Genomic DNA, 21478 nt, shown 5'->3' with positions numbered 1-21478 from the left:
GTCATTGTGTTTGTGGAAAATAGCCCTTTGTTCTAGCTATTATAAATGTTACTCTCTATTATTTACTTTCCTCAGTTTAGTACTGTGTACAATTTTGAAAAGATGAAAAGACAGTGGAATTCCTTTCTCTGTCCACAGTCATGACTGGAATTCTCTTTCTTTGACAATGTTTGCCATTCTTTTTGAAAGTAAAACTTCCCAGCGTAAAGATTTTTTTCCATGCATGCTGAATTGCATCAGACAAAATATGTCTGTCAAAAAACTAATAGGTCACATAGACTTAATATATTTTCTGATGCCTAAATGTTTAAAAGTTATGGATCAAATAAAGGTACTTTCTAGACAGGTGGCAGAGAAAAGAGGAATGTGGTTTGAGACCACCTTGGACAGAGTTTAGAAGACTTTATTGTCCAAACTAGCCAGGCATTTTTGGGTCTGTCCTGTTTCCCTAGCTGTTAAGGAGGGAGAGTTTGGAAGATCACAGTTCAAGGCCAACCTGGGAAAAGTCATCTCAAGACCTTATCTGAAAATATAAGGACTAGAGGGTATCTGAAGTGGTAAAGTAATTACCTAGCAAGCATAATACAGTGAACTCATTGCCCTAGGGGAAAAATAAAAAATATGGAAGTTTTTGTTGGCTGTTTTGGAGGTGAAGTCTAATGAATTTTTCTTCCTGGGCTCACCTTGAACCTCTTTCTTGCAGATCTAAATCTCCTCAGTAGTTGCAGACATTAACCACTGACAGCCATTTTACAATTGTTTTTTAATGACACAGATCTGGTGAATAGTCCCCTCAGTTGTGGTGTGTCTGCTGAAAGGTTTGCCAGCCCCTATCTCGAAAACCAGGAAACAAATATTTCTGGAGGTGTGGTCCAAGTTGTATAGCCCTTGCCTAGCATTTTTTTACTTTGTAAAATTTTAAATGGATTTATTTATTGTTGAAGTAATGTACAGAGGGGTTACCGTTTCATACCTAAGGCAGTGAGTACATTTCTTATCAAACTTGTTAACTCTTCTCTCATTTTTCTCCCACCCTTTCCCCTCCAACTCCCTCACCCCCAGTTGTGCAGTTGGTTTACAGCATATAGTTTTGTAAGTATTGGTGCCTAGCATTTTTGAAGCCAAGATGTTCAAACACCAGTATGTAATAAGAGCAAACTCTGCAAAAGGCCCTAGATAATCTGAATATAGTAAAAGTAGTAGTGTCTCTATCTTGTTTTCTTAATTTTCTGCTGATATTTTCTCAATTGTCTCCATCAAGGGGACTCTGTCAAACTGACAGAAAAACTGTAACATCTGCTTCCAGTCCTTCTGTCTTGATGGAATCAAGGAATGAGTTCATTGATGGAGAAGGACAAATGATAAGATTTATTCAAAGGAAACTTTTAAAATACAATTTATTATTATTAAAGTGTTATAGGAGAAGTTATCACTTCATAGGTAAAGTAATGAGTACCTTTCTTTCTGGACAATGTCACCCCTTCACTTTGAAGAAAACTTTATATAGTTTCCTCTAGATGGGAAGAGTCTTGAGGGAAGGTCACCACTTGAAGTGGATTGCACTGGGTTTAACAAGGTATGTCTCCAGGAGACAGATAAGTATTTTTTTAAGATTATTGGTTAGCCTGAGGGCCAAATTAGTTTCTAGAGGCCCCATGAAGCCTAAATGAAATCTATATGTGTATCTTAGCCCCTTTGAGTGGATGTTTGTTTTTCTGCATATCTCTGGGGTTCTATGGCCTGATATTTAGGTTAGGTGTATATCTTCTTAGTCAATGGGCTGTGTTATGATTCTTTAGCGTTCATGTGTGACTAGGGCCATATACCATTTTGTTTGTTTAGATATATAGAAATAGTGCATGTCCATGTGGAAGGTAGAAAGATAGCTATGATTTTTAATCTATTGGTTCTAGTTACTTTTGAAATGGTGAGCAGAAGTGATTCCATTTAGAACCTGACAATATCTCCTCTAAGAAATTTTATTGAATTGCTTTTTTGGAGGGCAGGCTGAGCTTTATTTTTTTATTTTATTTTTTTTTGTGATTACTTTGTCCCATTTGATCTGGTGCCATGTTGGAGAGCAGTAACAGCTTATGTGAGAGTCATTGTCATAAAGATCCTTTTTCAGGGGCTGAGAATATGGCCTAGTGGCAAGAGTGCTTGCCTCATATACAGGAAGCCCTGGGTTCAATTCCTTAGCACCACATATATAGAAAATGGCCAGAAGTGGCGCTGTGGCTCAAGTGACAGAGTGCTAGCCTTGAGAAAAAAAACCAAAGAAGCCAGGGACACTGCTCAGGCCCTGAGTTCAAGGCCCAGAGGACTGGTAAAACAAACAAACAAACAAAGAGATCCTTTTTCAGTGAAGTCACATAAGAGAAAAATTAGACATAATAATTTTCAATCTATTATGTCTTAAGGATAACGCAAAATGAAGATAAAGCTAACTTAACTGAACATATACTTACAACCATCATTTTTTGTTGATGCAAGGTACATTTTCCAGAATAGAATCAAATCTGTAATGTCCAGTGGTAGCAAATTTGAAATACAGCATCATATAATTGACAAAACATTTTAGTAGTAGTAGTAGTGTGTGTGTATGTGTGTGTGTGTTGGGTCTTAAACTTGGGGCCTGGATGTTTTCCCTAAATTACTTTTCTCAAAGCTATTTATTCTACTATTTGAGCCACAGCTCCACTTCTGGTATTAAAGGGGGGGTACTTTATTGTGGATGAAGAGTCTTAAGGGGCCTCTCTAGTTTGGGCCCTGTGTCTATAGTCTGGCTGGTGGCGTCCAGCTGTCCCTGACCCTGCTCAGGTGTATGGCGCCCCAGGAACCGGTTCTGGGGCTCCCATAACGGGCCCAGCCAGGCGTGCCAGTCCCTCCTGCACCAAGAATGGCTACTTCTCAACACCTGCCCATGGCTGAAATTGGCATTGGTGCCTATGGGACGGTGTAGAAGGCCCATGATCCTCACACTGGCCACTTTGTGGCCCTCAAGAGTGTGAGAGTCCCTAATGGAGGAGGTGCTATGTTTGGGGGCTCTGGACCCCCTCTCCCCACTTCTCCAGGGGAGATGCCTAAATTCTAAATTATGAAAGACACTTGGCCCTATCCCTCCCACCAGCAGAAGGAGTAAGGCATATCTTTGTGGACTTTGCTGAGTTGAAGAGAAATGCCAAAATCCCCTTCCCCGTCAGCCCCCCTCACGTGTCAGACGCAGAAAGAAAATTCCGGGGAGACAGCCTGATGGTTGAATGGGTCTCACAGGATTTAATTGGGAGGGGGTTTATATAGCAATAATGGCGGGAAAGGAGGGGGACTGGCCAAAGGGCCAGTCATAGGCTAAAGACCATGTCCGTCACGGTGATGTCACGAACTTCCTCTATGGGTGGGGGCTACAGCCCTCCAAGAGCTGGGTCTCTGTAGAAGTCCCTGCCATGATGGCATGCACGTGTTCGCCCCCCAGGGTCGGGGGCTTCTCTTCCTGTTAAAGGCAGAAGAAGAGGGGATGGGCTAAAGCCAGCTGTGGCCTCTTAAAGGCACAGCTGTCCCCAACAGTGCTAGAGGGGGTCTTCCTATCAGCACAGCTCATGAGGTGGCCTTATTGAGGCGGCTGGAGGCTTTTGAGCACCCCAATGTTGTCCAGCTTATGGACGTCTGTGCTACTTCCCGAAATGACCAAGAAATCAAGGTTACCCTAGTGTTTGAACATATAGACATACCTGGACAAGGTACCCTCACCAGGCTTTCCAGTGGAGACAATCAAGGATCTGATGTGCCAGTTTCTAAGAGGTCTGGATTTCCTTCATAACAATTGCGTTGTCCACTGAGACCTAAAGCCTGAGAACATTCTGGTGACCAGTGGTGGAAGTCAAACTGGCTGACTTTGCCCTGGCCAGAATCTACAGCTATCAGATGGCCCTTACTCCTGTGATTGTTACACTTTGGTACTGTGCTCCTGAAGTTTTTCTTCAGTCTACTTATGCAACACCTGTGGACATGTGGAGTGTTGGCTGTATCTTTGGAAAGATGTTTCCTCAAAAACCTCTCTTCTGTGGAAACTCTGAAGCTGACCAATTGGGAAAAATCTTTGATCTAATTGGGCTGCCCTGGGAGGATGCCTGGCCACGAGATGTATCTCTACCCTGAGGAGCCTTTTCTCCCAGAGGGTCTCACCCAGTGCAGTCGGTGGTGACAGAGATGGAGGAATCTGGAGCACAGTTGCTGCTGGAAATGCTGACTTTTAACCCACACAAGTGAATATCTGCCTTCCGAGCCCTGCAGCATCCTTATCTACATAAGGAAGAAGGTGATCCAGAATGAATAGCGGAGAGCTGTCATTTACCAAACCCTTCTGGACACTTGAGTGGAAAGAATGCCACAGAGAAGCCAAGACCTCACCCTTCCTCTAAAGCTGTGGAGATTTCCTCCAGCTTTTTACAGAGAATACTTGATTGCCTTAATGACATTCCCAGCCCACCATTCCTCCTTTTGAGGTTTATCCCCCTCCTCTCCATTTCTCTACACTAAGGGGTATATCCTCTCCCTCCTCCCTAACTTGATATGCGACCTTTTCTTAATATATATTTAATATATGTTAATATTTAATATTTAATGTATATTTAATATTTAATATATATATATAGCAAATGAGACAAGAAAAAAGAGTCTTAATGACTCTCCTACCCCAGTTGGTTTCAAACTTTGATCTCAGATCTTAGCCTTGTGAGTAGCTAAGATTAGTCATGAGTCACAATGTACAGCATTTAGTGTAATAATTAGGACTAACAACATTACATTACTATTAAACTTTTGTTGCAATTAAAAACATATACACGGAATACTAAAAGGTTGATAGCCTTGATTATAAGAAGATATTTGTTTCACAAATCGTTTTTGAATTTTGTCTTGAAGGCCTGTGTACCTAAAAAGTTCAAATGCAACTGTGCTACAGAGGAATAAGCAACAGAGTGATGTTTACAAAGATGGTTATACATATACACACAAACATGTACACACATGTACTTTTACTTTTAGAGTTAGAATTGATATTTTAGTTTGGTAATAAAACAGATGTAGATCATGGATGCAAACTAGGACCTGGGTTCTGTTCCTCGGCTTTTTACTCAAGACTAGCAATATACCACTTGAGCCACAGCTCTACTTCTACTTCTTTCTTGTTAATTGAAGAAAAAAATTGTATGGATTTTTCTTTCCTGGCTGCCTTCAAACTGTGAACCTCAAATATGTCTCCACACTATCTAGGATTAGAGGTATGAGCCACCAACCCCTAGCTCCCATATGAACTTGTAATTTTGGTTGGACATGGGGCTTGAAGTCAGGGTCTGGGCTCTGTCCCTGAGCTCCTTTGCTCAAGGTTAGCACTCTACCAGTTTGAGCCATATCTCTACTACATTTTTTGAGTGGTTAATTGTAGATGACAGCTTCACAGAGACTTTTCTACCTGGGCTGGCTTGGAACTGTGATCCTCAACCTCCTGAGTAGCTAGGATTTGAGGCGTGAGCTACTAGTGCCTGGCCCATATGAACTTTTTTTTTTTATAGGTTTTATCTTTTATATATTGTTAGACTCGTTTAGATCCTGTATGATTTTTTAGTCTTTTGTTTTAACTTTTAAATTTGCATTTAAAGTTATTTTTATAAAACTTATAGATAAAATTTCAAGTAAAATACAATTAATTATATCCAAGAAGAAAGAAACCTTAAACATTTTGTAATGTAAAAACAAATACATTTATTAATAGATCTATCAATTGTAAAATAGTTGAATCTAGAATAAAACAGATTTGCCTTTAGTAAGAAAAGCTCATGGATAGTACCCAGGCCCTGAGTTCAAGCCCCAGGATTGGCATCAAATTAAAAAAAAACTGATGTGATAATGCTTCAGCTTGAATATGAATCATTGATACTAACATATTTTCTCACTTGCAGTTACATCTTTTATGTTCAGTTAGTATTGACAACACAGATGCCACTGGAAATGAATGATATGGGACAGCTATTCTTGTTTTCTTACAGAATTACCCTTTCATAGGGATCAGGTGGCCTGCTTAGATCATTGATATATATATATATATGGGCCTGGAAGTTCGGCTCAGTGAGAGAGCACTTGCCTACACATGAATGATCCTGGGATCCATCTTGACTACTGCAAAAAACATGGTAAAATTAATGGAGTTTTGGAGCAAAGAGTTGAGACAGCATTAGAAGAAATAGGAAGTAGTATTAATTCAGACATGGATGTGGCCCTGTTTTCATCATAATAAAGCACTAATGGAATTGGAATAGCAATTCCATTGAAGCTTGTGCTTCCCAGGTGGCAAGCTGTGGAATCAAGGGACCAGGATGTATCAGGCTATCTGCCCAGAGAACAGGAGGCTTCGGTAGTCTCTCCTTTCACAGAAAAGTGCCTTAGGGCCTAATGACCCTCTCCTCCTATTTAGAAGTCACAAAACAGAAACCATCAGATCTGAAAACTATAAATAGTTCTAAAAATGTGTTTTGGCCATTTGGCAACATCTGGGTAATACACAATACTGAAACTTATTGAAAGAATGCAAAGTGGAGGTGTGGATCAAGTGGTAGAAAATCAACCTTGATTGATAAAACTAGTTGAGAGCACAAGGCACTCAGTTTAAACCTCAGTACTGTCATTGAAATGTAAACTGACAGAAAACCTGAAAGAAACAGGAATAAGATTTCAACACATGATAGAACTTAAATACGAAATTGAAAAGTATCCAATAAAATGATGCCAGGTTGTTTCCCAAATTGGTGCAGGTCCCTTATCTCTTGTGGAGCTGCTTTTACAAAGAAGACAAGTACACTCTTACACCTGCAGCTGCAGATGCTCACCAGTATTGAGACCAGTTAACACATCTGTAAGTTGGGAAAGTTGCATCACTCAAATACTCATCCAACCAATATTTCTTGATTATTGTATTTTAAGATCTCATTCTAGACAAATGGACATGTTGGTTCTCTTGCTGAATACTGGTTCTTAGCTAGGATAGGAGAGATGAGCAAAAGTGATATGTGGCAGGAAATTACAGTATGTTAGGAGGTAAAGGGTGACATGGGAGAAATAAAGCATTGTCAAGGAGTTGGGGCATAAGGATAAGGGTAGGTCATAGTTGTAAAAAAGACTATTCATGAGCCAGGTGTTAATACTCAGGAAGCTGAACTCTGAGGATCACAAGCCAGCTGGGGCAATAAAGTCAATGAGACTCTTATCTCCAATTAAGCACCAGCACAGCCAGACATGAAGCTGTGGCTTAAGTGGTAGAGCATTAGCCAGGAGGAATAAAGCTCAGGGGCTGGTCCCGAGTCCTGAGTTCAAGCCCCATGACTAGCACAAATAGAGGGTATTCAGGACAGGCCTTATTAAGAAAGTGATAGCCAAGGAGATAAAATGAGAATTTTGCAGATCTTTGGGGGAAAAACACTTTGTAGAGAGAGCATTCATGTGCAAATGTGCATTGAGAGAGTGACATGAGGTCAGGGTGCCAAAGACCAAAGGAGAGAGCTGTAGTCTGGCAGGACAGGGATCCTGAATTTCGTGGGGGCCTTGCACAACTCTTAAGAATCTTGGCCTCAATAGTGAGAATAGAGTAATTGAGGAGCCTGAGAGATGCGTGCCCTGATATGATTCTACCAGCTGATTTTGGATAATAACTTTAGGGAATCTCAGATGAAAATTTGGGAGATGGGACATAAGGAGGAAGTTTCAACAAATCCAGGAGAAAAGAAGGGAGGAGGGAGGGAGGGAGGGAGGGAGAGAGAGAGACAGAGAGAGAGACAGAGAGAGACAGAGAGAGAGAGGAGGAGGAGGAGGAGGAGGAGGAGGAGGAGGAGGAAGAAGAAGAAGAAGAAGAAGAAGAAGAAGAAGAAGAAGGAGAAGGAGAAGGAGAAGGAGAAGGAGAAGGAGAAGGAGAAGGAGAAGGAGAAGGAGAAGGAGAAGGAGAAGGAGAAGGAGAAGGAGAAGGAGAAGGAGAAGGAGAAGGAGAAGGAGAAGAAGAAGAAGAAGAAGAAGAAGAAGAAGAAGAGACAGAGAGACAGAGAGACAGAAAGAGACAGAGACACACAGTTGAGTGCTCTCCATCCCATCCTTCTTCCCCCAGCTTCAGAGAACATGCAGCTTGGAGAAGAGGCAGCTCTGAAGGTCATGGCTTCCCTTGAGTTGTTGCACCTCTGCCATATGTTATCATCTCTACTCCTCATGGTTTTTTTTTTTGGCCAGGGAAATGGTTTGTTGCACAACTCCTAAAGCATTAAGATACATCAATGCTGCAATGCCACTTTTCCAGATTCAAATGACCTCTACTACAGAGTGAATGAGGTGGGGGTCCAGGATGGACCTGACACCTTAAATTATACTTATAGGTCAGTGCTTGTCACAGAGGGCAGAGCAGTGCTGATAGCATCTGAGACAGTGTAGCTGGCTTCTACCCAAAGGAATCAAGGGTCCTTGGCTTGGCCGTGGCAGGATTACTTCCTTTCATGCAGATCAACTTCTGGGTTACCGTCCTGCTGGGCATCCTGAGAAGACCATCTTCATTGGGGATTGCAGACAGCTTTTTCCCTCCCCTAACTCTTTATGTAGTGCCAGCTCCTGTTTGCTTCTCCTTCCGCCTACTTGAGAAAGGCCAAGGGGCTTCTTAACTCTAAGGAACTTGATGGCATTATTCACCTGTCTCCAGGTGTCTGTGTCCATACTCAGCTATTTTCATTCTTCATTGGACTCTTAGTGTCCTTAAAGATTTTTCTTTTGAAAAACAATGACACTGTTCCTAGTGGCTTACTCTTGTCACTCTAGCTTGTGTAAAACAAAAACAAAAACAAAAACCCGTTGAAATACTTATCTCCAACTAAGTAGCAAAAAGCTAGAAGTGGAGGTATGGCTCAAGTGTTAGAGTTGCTTTGTGGAGCAAAAATCATAGGCAAAGTTGGACACTGATGGCTAATTCTTGTCAGCATAGCTACTCAGGAAGCTGAGATCTGAGGATCATGGTTCAAAGCCAGCCTATCCAGGAAAATCTATGAAAGTCCTATCCAAAATTAGCCACCAAGAAGCTGGTAGTGGAGATGTGGCTCAAGTGGACGGTGCTAGTCTTGGAGGGGAAGAACAGAAACACACAGCACAAATGAAACAAACAACTCTGGGATAGCACCTAGACTCTAAATTCAAGACCCAGGCCTGGCATGAACAAAGCAAAACAAACAAACAAAATGCAAAAGCCAGACAAGAATGTGAGGCCCTGAGTTCAAGCTCTATTTCTACTACAAAAAAACGGACACAGACTTTTTGCTGAAATAAATGTAGACAATATGGAAAAGTTCACAGAAGAAAGTAGAAGCCATGCATATTTGTCTGCTGTCCACTAGAGGTGGTCATGGCTAACTGTGACAGTGTGGACAGCCTGCTTTCCACAAGTACAGTGTGCTCAGCCACATGGTACATAGTTTCCTGTCAGTCAGAAGGCCTCAGATTCTTGGTCACAATGAGCCAGAACAACTTCTGCATGAAAGACAGGACATCTTTGAAGGCTTCTCAAGAAATGGATGTAAAAAGATACTTTTTAAGAATGAAACATCAGGAAAAGGTCTACCAACATAAAAGCACCCATGCAGGCAATAGCAGACCTCAGTTCTCCTGGATCAATGTATCATTCATGAGACTCAGTGATCATTTGTTCCTAGCATATGATACTCACATCAGCCTGTATCTTCCAGTTGAACATGTTTACATGAAAAAAATGATTTCCTGATGAAACATGCTTGTATTTGAGCACTCTGTGACAAATGGTGAACTGTATTCTTTTTTTCATTTGAGAACACTTTTGTTGTGCTGGTACTGGGACTTGAACTCATGGTGTGGGCACTGCAGGGTAGCTTTTTTGCTCCAGGCTGCTTCTCTACCACTCGAGTCACAATTACAGGCGCGAGTCACTAGTGCTTGGATATTTGAAAATATTTTAACAACAAATACCATAGGTATTATAATGTATATGCTTCTGACTGTACCAAATTCATGTTGTTTATGTTGTGAATAGACATAAAAATAATGTTAATGCATATGATAAAAGACAAAGGACTTAGATGATGATGAAGTCTGGTTTAATGTCTAGATACTTCATCGACAGGCATTAGGAAACACTGCCAGAGAATTGAAATTACCATTACTATACATTCTGGATGACTCTGGTCCAGGATGAGTTCATGCCCCTATGTGAGCTTCCTGATAAGTCAGAGTGTTTTTTTCTTTTAGGGCATCAGTGGCCCTGTGGTGGCTGTTGTCCCACAGTGAGGTCTTGGTGTCACCAGACACAATTCAACCATTGAGTGTCCACATTACAGTGATACCCACTATTGCCCACAGTAGTGTCTCATGTCCCAGACAGGGAAGGCCTGAGATGACAGAAGGAGCACTTAAAAACATTCATTCCTGATATGGTCACAGCAGCTAGCATTAGACCCAGGCTAAGGAGTTCCTTGAACTACGCCTTTCTTCATTTGGACAGGTGGGGGCAGCGTGGGGTGGGCTCTGCTCCTTCTTCCCGGAAAGCTCAGGTTTTAGTCAGTGTTGGCCAAGGGAGTAGATAGAAATGTGTGAAATCCTTTATTTTTCTTTTACTATCCCGAGCTGATTTTTATGGTTAAGGAAAGAATAGTTCTCATGTTTTAGCTCTCCTAAAAGTTTTCATTGAGGCAGGGTCCAGTGGCTCATGCCTGCCTGTAAATCTAGGTAATCAGGAGTCTCACATTTGACAGCCTGGGCAGGAAATTCCACATGACTCAATGCCAATAAACTATGAAAAAGCCATAAGTGGAGTTGTGGCTCAAGTGGTAGAACATGAGTCTGGAACCATTAAAGCCCAAGAACAGGATTTAGGCCTTGAGTTCAAGCCCCAGGACTGATACTCACATACACACAAGTTTTTTCTGTAAGTATACACTACCACATACACACAGTTTTCATTATAACTGTACACACACACACACACACACACACACACACACACACACACACACACCATGCTTTCACTTTGCATTAGGCCACATGAACAAGTAAAGCAAAACTTGGCTAATTCTAAGGCGCAGTTCTAGATGCTGAAGGGTTTGGGCACAGTTGTAAGTTCAAGAAAAGGAGTTGGAGTTTAAGAAAAGGCCACTAATCCAAAGCCATGCACAATTTGAAATCTATGTGCATGTTGACAAAGTCTCTCCCTTGGCCTGAGTACTGGGTGTAGAATCCCTTGTTTATGTAAGAAGCACCAGATCTCATGGGCTAGAAAACACATGACAAGAGGGTGCTTCAAAGAAGGGGTAGTAGGAAATCTTCTATCTCACCGGTTAGATAACTGTGGGTTGAGTAGCTTCTGATCAATACCCAATCATTGATGTACTGTGCAGAGACAGGCTCAGCTCCTGCTTGCCTCAGTATCCTCCTCTGTTCAATGGGCATAATTATACCCCAGTATGCCAAGGATACTCATGACCACAGGAGAGATGGGGCCATGAGAGACCAGATTTGAACTATGAGGAGGATGAATAGGTCAGAATCATTGGGGAAGACCTGAGTAGGGCTAACTGAGGAACAACTAACAGATGTCTGAAAAGTGCTCAGAGTAGCTGATCATGTAGAAATGAAACCATGGGCTAAGCACCTGATGAGGTTGTCTCTGTGGTGCTTTGGAATGGTCTGTCAACATCCCCTTCCTATTGGTCCCTGTATCTGTTCACGGGACCCTCAATATAAACTCAGTGAGCTTGTATAACATTAGTTACTGTGACCTTAATGCCATGAGCTATCATCCCAGCAGCCACAAAGCTAGTAGTTGTCTAATATATCCAGTAGTGACTCACAAGATCTGAGAGGATTTTGAGTATAGGAAATTGTGTTCTGTCACCATTTTTTTTCACAGAACAAGGAATTTTATTATCTCCAGTGCTGGTGCATAAGGAATAACAAGCTTAATTAGAGGAGGAGACAGGGGAAACTTCAGATACTGAGGTGGATTTCTGGCTATGTTTAAGACCCTCAAAAACAGTATAATTGTTTGTAAAAACTATTTTAGGATTTTCCTTTTATTTGAGAATTTTCACTACAATATGAAGTTCAGCCATCAACTTAAACAAACTACAGCAAGCAAGACATAATATGTACCTTAGTAATCAGGAGTGCTAGAAATAGCTTTTCTTCTTTGTACCTTCACATAACAATTTTAATGTCTAAATTGAAACTTTGAAAACAAAAGGGTTGATTTTTTTAACATCTTAAAATAGTCATGACAGTGAATTTTCCCAATTATAAATCACAATTTATAAGTGATCAAGATACATGTACTAACAACATTTCAGATTTCCTGAGAAACATTTTGAAATAATAGCACATGATATATCTCTCTATATATTTAATTTCTTCATCCTTTTGGAACATGAATATTTAATTAATCTCTAACAGTGCAAATTTAGTTTTCTATGACTTGCCTAAGATCACAAGGTACAGTTTCGAGTTTTCTCAATAGATATTCAAGTCCAAATAATTCAAAGATGTATTTCTGTCCTTTGCATTATATGACTAGTGTCCATGGGTTCTTGTATTGGCAATTTGTCTTGGTCATGGTTTCCTCTTGCAAAATCATCTTTAAAGTAGACCTTGTCCAAAAGATGTCTTTCCCAATGCAAAGAAAAATCTCGACCAATAGCAAAAGTCAAAATCTCAAGTGTTCCAGGACATTCTTGAAAACATTTCCACACCCCTAAGCTCTGCCCCCCATGCCCGCTTCCTTCCTTTCTTTCATATTTCTTTTCCTTTTTCACAACCATCCAGTCACTGTCCTATTGTCTTCTCTTCAGGGAAACAAACAAACCAAAAACCCAAATGTTTTTTCCTTTTTTAAAAAAGGTCAAGTTTATCACTGGCACAGAACTATTTGGAAGGAAACCCAAATGATAGTGTAATGTTGGAATCTGTCCTTAAGTAGTTTCCCCTCCTCTTTCTTTCTTTTCTTTTTCTTGTCACCAGCCTCTTATTTATTCTCTATCAATAATCTTTAGCAACTGAGTTCTTTGCTCAGACACTTGACAACTGTGAGTGAGAAGAGCTCCTCAATGAAAGCTAACTGGTCAAAGGGGTTCTTCTTGTAATGCATCTGGAACCATCCAGGACTGGGCCTGGAGGTTTTCAGAAACATCTTGTTGGCTTCTTCCAGAGCGGCAGGCACTCGGTAGCCTGCGGCTCCCAGCCGGTTCCCTTCGGGGTACTCATATTCGTCCTCCTAATCATCTCGAATTCCTCTTCCTGTCTCGCTCTTGAAGTCGAGGCCTAAGCGGCCATGGGCTGTGGCTGCTCTATGGGGCCAAGCCGGGCTTTCCCCCAAGGCGCAGCCACCATGGGCTGCCCCCCCACCCAATCCCCCCCACTCCTCGTCCTCATCCATGGGGCCTACTTCCTCTAGCACCCTCGCCCAGCATCATATCCATCTTCAAGTCATTGTACTCCTCATACAGCTCCAACAGTTCCGCCATTTCTGCCATGGTGATTGATATGATTGCGGCTTTTTTTCCCTTCTTTTCCCCCCAAAAGCGATCTAATAGTGGTACAAGATATAAGATGGTGGGCTGTGCTTGTTACCAATGTTTTACTAAGTTATTCTAATGAGTGTTTCTATAGTGTTACAAAATTCTGTTTATATAAACCTAAACTTGCTGAAGTGACTATTCTGTTAAACCCAAATATATATATATACATATATATTATATATATACTATATATAGTATAAAATGTAATCTACAGTTTTTTGTGTGTAATAGTTAAAATATACAAAGTAAATGTCAACCGAAAACACACATAAATTACTTTATATTTAATTCATGGAATTGTATATCCCTATGAAATGGAGTAATACGAGCCTCCCACATAGCAGACTATAAAATAATACCATTATTTTAAAGGCCAGAGTATAGGAATTTTCCACACAGACTCCAGGTCTGTCTTGATAACTCCAATCATTCACAGAAATCATTGAAAGCATCCCCACAATACAGACTTAAGTATGTTTCACTAGGCATCAATTCTAGTACCATTTATCCAAATTTAATTGTATTTCTTTACGCTTAACAAATGCCAGAGAGAGGTATTCCTTTCTCTTCTAATCTGTCTTACTAGAATAAGCCTAACTGGATGTTTTAACTACAAAAGCAATAGGCATAGGATGAAATCAGTAAAGGTTACATATCTCAAAGGAAATTATCAAAAGCAAACAATTCCTCTAAAAATCGAAGTCCAATGTCAGAATACGAAAAGGGAAGGTGGAGCTTCAGCACCATACTTCATTCATACTGCTCTACTCTGCACAGGTAGATCACAGGTTTTGGTTTTAATATGCAGTAATGGAATCAAAGAAATATGAAATCCATAAGGAGTAATATCTGTCTTTATTTCCGAGTGGGCAAATTCCTAGCCTGCATGACACGAAAGCCAGTAGGGAGGGTCGAAGCAAAGGATTGGAGGAGTAACACTCTAAAAGTTACATTTTAAAAGTCTTTTTGTCACAATGGGTGTTTTCATACACATCCCTCCACAGAGGAAAGCTGAGTCTGTTTTTTAAACTTCCTGCAAATGGGAGAAAATTTATGTTGGAGTGGATAAAAGTGGTGTTCATGACCATTTTCAGTTTTAGGAGATCTGGAAGTGTCCATTGTGCACCGAGGTTGGAAAAGAGCTTTAAGGCCCATGGGTCCTTGACTCTGTGGCCCTGGCCATTTATAGCCATTATGACGAGACGCCCTGTGCAAGGTCTTCCTTGGGCGTGTTCCACATTTCGCATGTGCAGGCGAGCACTTTTCCCAGTTCATCCCGCGAGTATTCCTTATTGCGCATGCGCTTGAGCAAGTCTTAGCAATTGGAGCCGTTAGAGGTGGTGCGTGTGCTAATTCTTCTTTCTCCATAACTTTGATCTAAAAGTTGAGTTAAGGCCTCAAATCAGTCCTGGCTGCACTGTAAGTGAACGCGACTGAGTGTGGGGAGGGTCCAGAGGGCTTAGACCGGGTCTGGCTTGTGGTCGGTGGTCTTTTAGGTCGATGAGTCTCAAGGTTATTGTCTTTTTCTCGACAGGTTCCACTGACGCATGGGCCTTTGTCATGGTGGCGCGGCCTTGACAAAGTGAGGTGGTTCATGGGGGTGGGAGGGGGATTAATTCAGTGAGCAATAATAAAAGCAAGACACTGATAGCTCACTCCTCTAATGGTAACTACTTGATAGGGAAAGAGCTGAAGGATCCTCTTTCTGGGGCTACTCTGGAGTACAGTGCATTGGGGGAAGGAGTAATATGAACTGGATCAGAATTTAACCCTCACTGAAGCTGGGAGGGGCTTGTCTGTAATTGCAACATGACAGATGCTGGAATGTTCCGTGGACATTGGAATGCATGACCGGTTCTAGGTGCAGAACGTGCCTGGCAATCTTCACTCGGTGGGAGCTGTTCAGCAGGAAGTCAGAGCAGGAGAAGGGAAGAAGTGCTGAAAGAGCAGAAACACTAAAAGACAGATGGCAGCTCATGACTGTGATCTTCATTACTAAGTAGGCTGAGATCTGAGGATCACAGTTGGGAGCCAGTTTGGTGGTGGTTGTGGGAGGGAGTCTATGAAACTTCTCTTCCAAAAGCCAGAAGTGGAGCTGTGACTCACGGGTCAGAGCACCATCCTTGATAAAAAAAAATTAAGGGATACAGCCCAAGCCCTTTTTTCAAGTCCCAGAGTAGGCACACACACAAAAAGTGGGACTCAGTCAAATCCCCTAGGTCTTGAGCAGTAATGTCAACTTGTGCAGGTTGGCTATACTCATATCTGCCTAGGAGGCTGAAAATGGAAAGATCATATTTTGAGGAGAACCTGGAAGGAGCTTTGACCATACCTAAAAACTGGGCTGGGTGATGTAGATCAAGTAGTAGAACATTCACCTAGCCAGTAAGAACCTGAAAGTTCAAACTCTGTGACAGCAAAAAAGTAGAATTCTGGGTTGACTGGAAAGCCTAACAATACACAAGAAAGAATGAAGCACTCTATTCCATCTAAGAAGCAATATTGTGGCACAGGGACCTAGGTAAAGGGAAGGTACTCAAAGTAGTACTGGCTCCGTAATGACGTTTCTTTCTTGTTTTGGTTTTACATCATGACTCTATGATAGCAAACCAAACCTCATAGATAAAATCAGAGGTCCTCAACTGTTTAAGAATATAAGAAACTCTTACAAATAATTGACTTTCAGGTAAAATTGGATTGTCAACATCTTTAAGCAAGAGAAAGTAGAACAGGCAAAAGATGTTTTTCCATAAGAATTAAGAATGATTTTTCCTTAGTCAAAACTAGTTTACCTCACCTTGTATGTATATTTTGATTGGAAAGTATGCATATTAACAATCATTATATGTTATATTGTTAATATACCTCCACAATTGATAAAATTTACAAGTTCTTTCACCACAGTAGCCAAATATAACTGCCATGAGGTGTATTTTCTTAATATCAATGTCATATTTCAGAGTGAAATATGGGAAAAGGAAAGAAATCTAAACACAGAGGGAGGAAACATCATCGAGCATCTCACCATTGGTCCAGAGCTAAGGAGGTAAGTATCTTAGCACTGAGTCACAGGAATTGATCTTTAAATATAAACTAGAATATACTTAGGAATAATAGTGCAGAAGTGCAGTGCTAGTGAATAACATTTGATTCTAATGATCCTGGAGGGTAATATTCTGGTGATGCCTGAATGCTTATGCTCATCTATTTACCAGAAATATGTCCTATGACTACCCTGTCCTGACTTTATACAAATGTTGGCATGCCCTGATCTTAGCATAGATGAAAATACCTGCAAAGTCCTTGTGACCTACATTTTTGGAGTAGACTTGCTGGGAACAAAGTAATGTTACTATGAACATATACATACCTATATACAATTTTATATATATATATTACTTTAGAGATATGCTGATGCTCAAAATGTTTTCAACTTATTTATGATTAAGTCTACCTATTTGTTATTTGTGGATATTACATGATTATGATATATAAAGTGCATATACCCATGACATGTATGTGTGTGTTGTAGTACTAGTGTACATTAATAAAACTGCATGTGTTCACACTCCTAGACTCAGCAAGGTACTGAGGAGAAACAAAAACCATTCAGTCCACTGGTTGAGCTCTACAACATGATGTGTAAGTCAGAGATGGAAGATGAAGATGATTGGGACAGTCCAGGTAAATGCAGGGGAAGAATGCTTCCTGAGGAAAAGGGGTGTGCATCCTGAATAGTAAAATACAAGGAAGATGAGCAAATAACATGTTAGAAATTTGACTGGAGAGTGGAGGTGGTTTCCATTTGATCCAGTTTTTCACTCATATTGCAATGCATTGTTTTTATTTTCTCCAAGATATATTTAATGTGTTTTGAAAATACAATTCTGTTTTAGCACTACTTTATCCATTACCAGAAAACCAGAGGACTTAAATTTATCAGTGTCCAGAACATGAAGTGTTAAACTTGGTTTCATTAAAATGGTGTTTTGGGGCCTTCCTAGTAATTGCATTAAGAGTGAAACCCAAATCTTTAGAAGTCTTAGCCAAAATAGCTTGCAGTTAAAAAAGAAGCCTGATTGCATCGTGTTGTGAAACTCATTTAATAAATATCTGAATTAGTGGTCTGGGAATATGGCCTAGTGGTAAAGTCCTCGCCTCGTATACATGAAGCCCTGAGTTCGATTCCCCAAGCACCACATATATAGAAGCGCCAGAAGTGGCGCTGTGGCTCAAGAGGCAGAGTGCTAGCCTTGAGCAAAAAGAAGCCAGGGACAGTGCTCAGACCCTGAGTTCAAGCCCCAGGACTGGCAACAACAACAAAAAATAAATGTCTGAATTGAGACTTAGATATTGTGTCTTAACCAGAAGCACTAGACTGATGGAGACAGATGCATATATCATTCCAGAATTTGTGTTCTTCCTACCACATGTATTTGACAGTGACTTAAATGAATTTCTCAAAATACTTATAAATCAGAGGTGTGTCATGTTAAATAGTTTTCCATGGCACAGGGTAGACTTGACTCAATGGAAGATTATAAAGATCTGAAATTTTTGCTTAGTCTTTGTTTTCCATTACTTCTGTGACTTCATAATTTTGTATGGTAACATAAGCCAAAGCTTTTTGATTTGGGTTGTTATTTTGTTTTGTTTGTTCCTTCAGTATAAAAGATTGAACTCAGGGCTTTTTTTTAGGTGTTTTGCCACCTGAGTCATGCTTCCTTCCTGCCATTCTTGATTTTGTGAATTTTTAAATAGCATCCAGTTTGTCTTTCAAGGCAGCCTGGAGGAGGATCCTGTTTATTTCACCTGTATAGTTAGGATGACAGGCCCATACCACTCTTTCCAGATTTTTGTTGATTGAGATCGCGTCTCATGAACATTTTACTGGAGCTGGTTGGGAATAGTGATCCTCTCTAAATAAGCTTTCTTTCTTTCTTTTTTTTTTTTTAGAAAAAAATGTCATTATCTATGTTGTATTTATTAACATATTAATGTAGGGTGTCTACTGAACCTATTGGTCGATTCCAATCAATCTGTGAAAGTTTTTTCTCATACACAGGGAAAGGCAGGATGTAGAAAAATAACTCAATATACATGTAGATAAATACATATACATTAGAGAAGTATTAAGGGGAGAAAATTTAAGAGAGCGGTCATATTTGTGCTGGACACATCTATGCACAATACAATAGGAAGTCTTCAATAAATACCTGATATTTGAATGAACTCACAATTATCACTGCTTAGTGGACCAGAAAATTAATCACCAAAATACATTAACCAAAGACAAGAATGGCAAATTCATACTGTGAAAGATTACATCTGTGGAGAGGAAGCAAAATACTAACCTGTCAAAGATAAATTTAACCCAAGTTAAATAAGCCTTCTTTGTAGTTAAGATTTCAGGGGTAAACTACTGTTTCCAGCAAATATTTGGCAAGGGTTTCCTTACACCTTTAAGGCAGATTTTTTTAAGGAAATGGATTTCAGATTTAGAAAATCTAATGTTCAATAAGCTAACCCCAGCATTTCTTCAAAATACAGTATTTGAAAGGAAAATATTTATATGCTACACAGTATGCATAAGTCAACCACTCCTTGATGAAAAGTTTCCTAGAGTATCACTGGCAACAATATTCATTAATTTCTTTAAGTATCACTTTCTTTATTCTCCCCATGAGAAAATAATTTGGTTGGTATTTTTCTTGCTTTGCCTATGTACTGGATTTCTTCATAGAAAACTGAATATAGCAACTTTAAGGCTAAATACAACTTTATTTTTACAACATAGAGTTCACTTTCATTACTCCAGTCAGTAGCAGAGATGCAACAGGTTCTTGGAGTCTTCATTTTAATATAACAGAAAATTATACATAAAAGATTCCTTAAGTCCTCTACAGGATGTAGACTTCAGACGTCATTGATAGTTAGTGATCACACATCACACCATACAGTGCATGTCAATGCATTACAGTATGTTAGAAAACAGAGGTTCCATGACACAGGTAAATAAACGTATAAAGTTTGGCCCTAAATATAGTAAATGTAGCTTTAAAAAGCCTCAGTATTTCTATTTTGTTTTGTTTTGTTTTGTTTTGTTTTTTGCCAGTTCTGGCACCTGGACTCAGGGCCTGAGCACTGTCCCTGGTTTCTTTTTGCTCAAGGCTAGCACTCTGCCACTTGAGCCACAGCGCCACTTCTGGCTTTTTCTATATATGTGGTGCTTGGGGAATCGAACCCTGGGCTTTATGGATATGAAGCAAGCACTCTTGCCACTAGGCCATATTCCCAGCCTGCCTCAGTATTTCTAAAAAGCAGTATTTTTTTAAGTATTTTGTATTTTTACTTTCGATATTGATGTAATAGAATCTCTGTTTCTATTTTTACGAGTAAACATCCTGCACATTTATTTCATTTAGCTTTATCAGTTTTTAATAATTATTAGTTTCTTATCTGCCTCCTCTATGCCTTCTTTACTCTTTCCTTATGTATACACATATATGTTTTTCACTGTTCTTAAAGCTGAATATTTAAATCAAATGTCATATATTATGATCCTTTGCCACACTCTTTTTTTTTTTTGCCAGTCCTGGGCTTGGACTCAGGGCCTGAGCACTGTGCCTGCCTTCTCTCTGCTCAAGGCTACCACTCTGCCTCTTGAGCCACAGCACCACTTCTGGCCATTTTCTATATATGTGGTGCTGGGGAATTGAACCCATGGCTTCATGTATAGGAGGCAAGCACTCTTGCCACTAGGCCATATTCCCAGCCCCCTTTGCCACACTCTTTTAACATGAATTAACCTAATTCGCCACACTAATTAACCTAACAATCAGAATATAGTTAGTGGGAATATAATTTGCCTTGGTATTTTCCTACTTGTCTTGATAATTTCCAGTACAGGAACTGTGTCTGAACCAGAGTCCAGTTGTGAATGATGCCTTGCATTTACTAGTCACAAACATTTATTGTGCTTCAGTATGGACCAAATTCTTAGCTTTTCAAAAGCTATGCTGCTTTTGATGACACAGGAAAGTTTTATCAGTCCAGTTTTGAAAGCCATTTTCTGTTTATTATGTTTAGTACACTTTTCATTCTCCATTTATTTTCTCGTGTCATAAAATGTAGTGATGAGTATGGTTAATATAACAAAAATCAAATGCTACGGAAGAGAAAAGCTCAAGTAAGTAGTTTGAAAGAAGTCCTGGGAAAGAGAAAGGTACTGGTTTCACAACTGGGGTTTATTTTGTTTTTAGCAGAGTTTGATAGGATCCTCCAGAAATTTTTTATGACATTTATTACCACATTGTCTGGGGTAAGAAATATTCTAATTTTATATATGGAATCATGCCTTAAGTATTAAAATAACTGATGTTTACATTACAGAGCCTGAGCTAGTTAAGGATGAGAAGCAGGAACTGACCCCTACAAAGTCTGAGGGTAAGTACTGACAATGTCCCGATGCTCAGCAAGAGATTCTACTAGAGGATTTTCTAGTGCCAAGGGCAGGCATGCACACTACCATGAAGGTAAATCAGGATATTTCTATTCCTGTTGCATTATCCTTTCCTTCATGGACAGGGATCATTCTAGCATTTGGGTTTTTTTTTGCCAGTCCTGGGCCTTGGACTCAGGGCCCAGAGCTCTGTCCTTGGCTTCTTTTTGCTCAAGACTAGCACTCTGCCACTAGAGCCACAGCACCACTTCTGGCCATTTTCTATATATGTGGTGCTGAGGAATCGAACCCAGGGCTTTATGTATACGAGGCAAGCACTTTTGCCACTAGGCCATATTCCCAGCCCCATTCTAGTATTTTCTTATGTGAAGTCACATAACTTTGTTCATTAAAAAGTTGTTCAGAA

At 40.1% G+C, this 21478-nt stretch overlaps 1 pseudogene; it reads left to right on the top strand.

The window, feature by feature from the left end:
* The first annotated feature begins 2803 nt into the window (after nt 1–2803).
* On the top strand, nt 2804–4590 carry LOC125343718 (annotated as a pseudogene).
* Nucleotides 4591–21478: the final 16888 nt, after the last annotated feature.

The sequence above is a fragment of the Perognathus longimembris genome, chromosome 28 (genome assembly GCF_023159225.1).
Source record: "Perognathus longimembris pacificus isolate PPM17 chromosome 28, ASM2315922v1, whole genome shotgun sequence".
Lineage (NCBI taxonomy): Eukaryota > Metazoa > Chordata > Mammalia > Rodentia > Heteromyidae > Perognathus > Perognathus longimembris.
The sequence above is the reverse complement of the archived record's forward strand: the minus strand, read 5'-3'. Positions and strand labels throughout refer to the sequence as shown.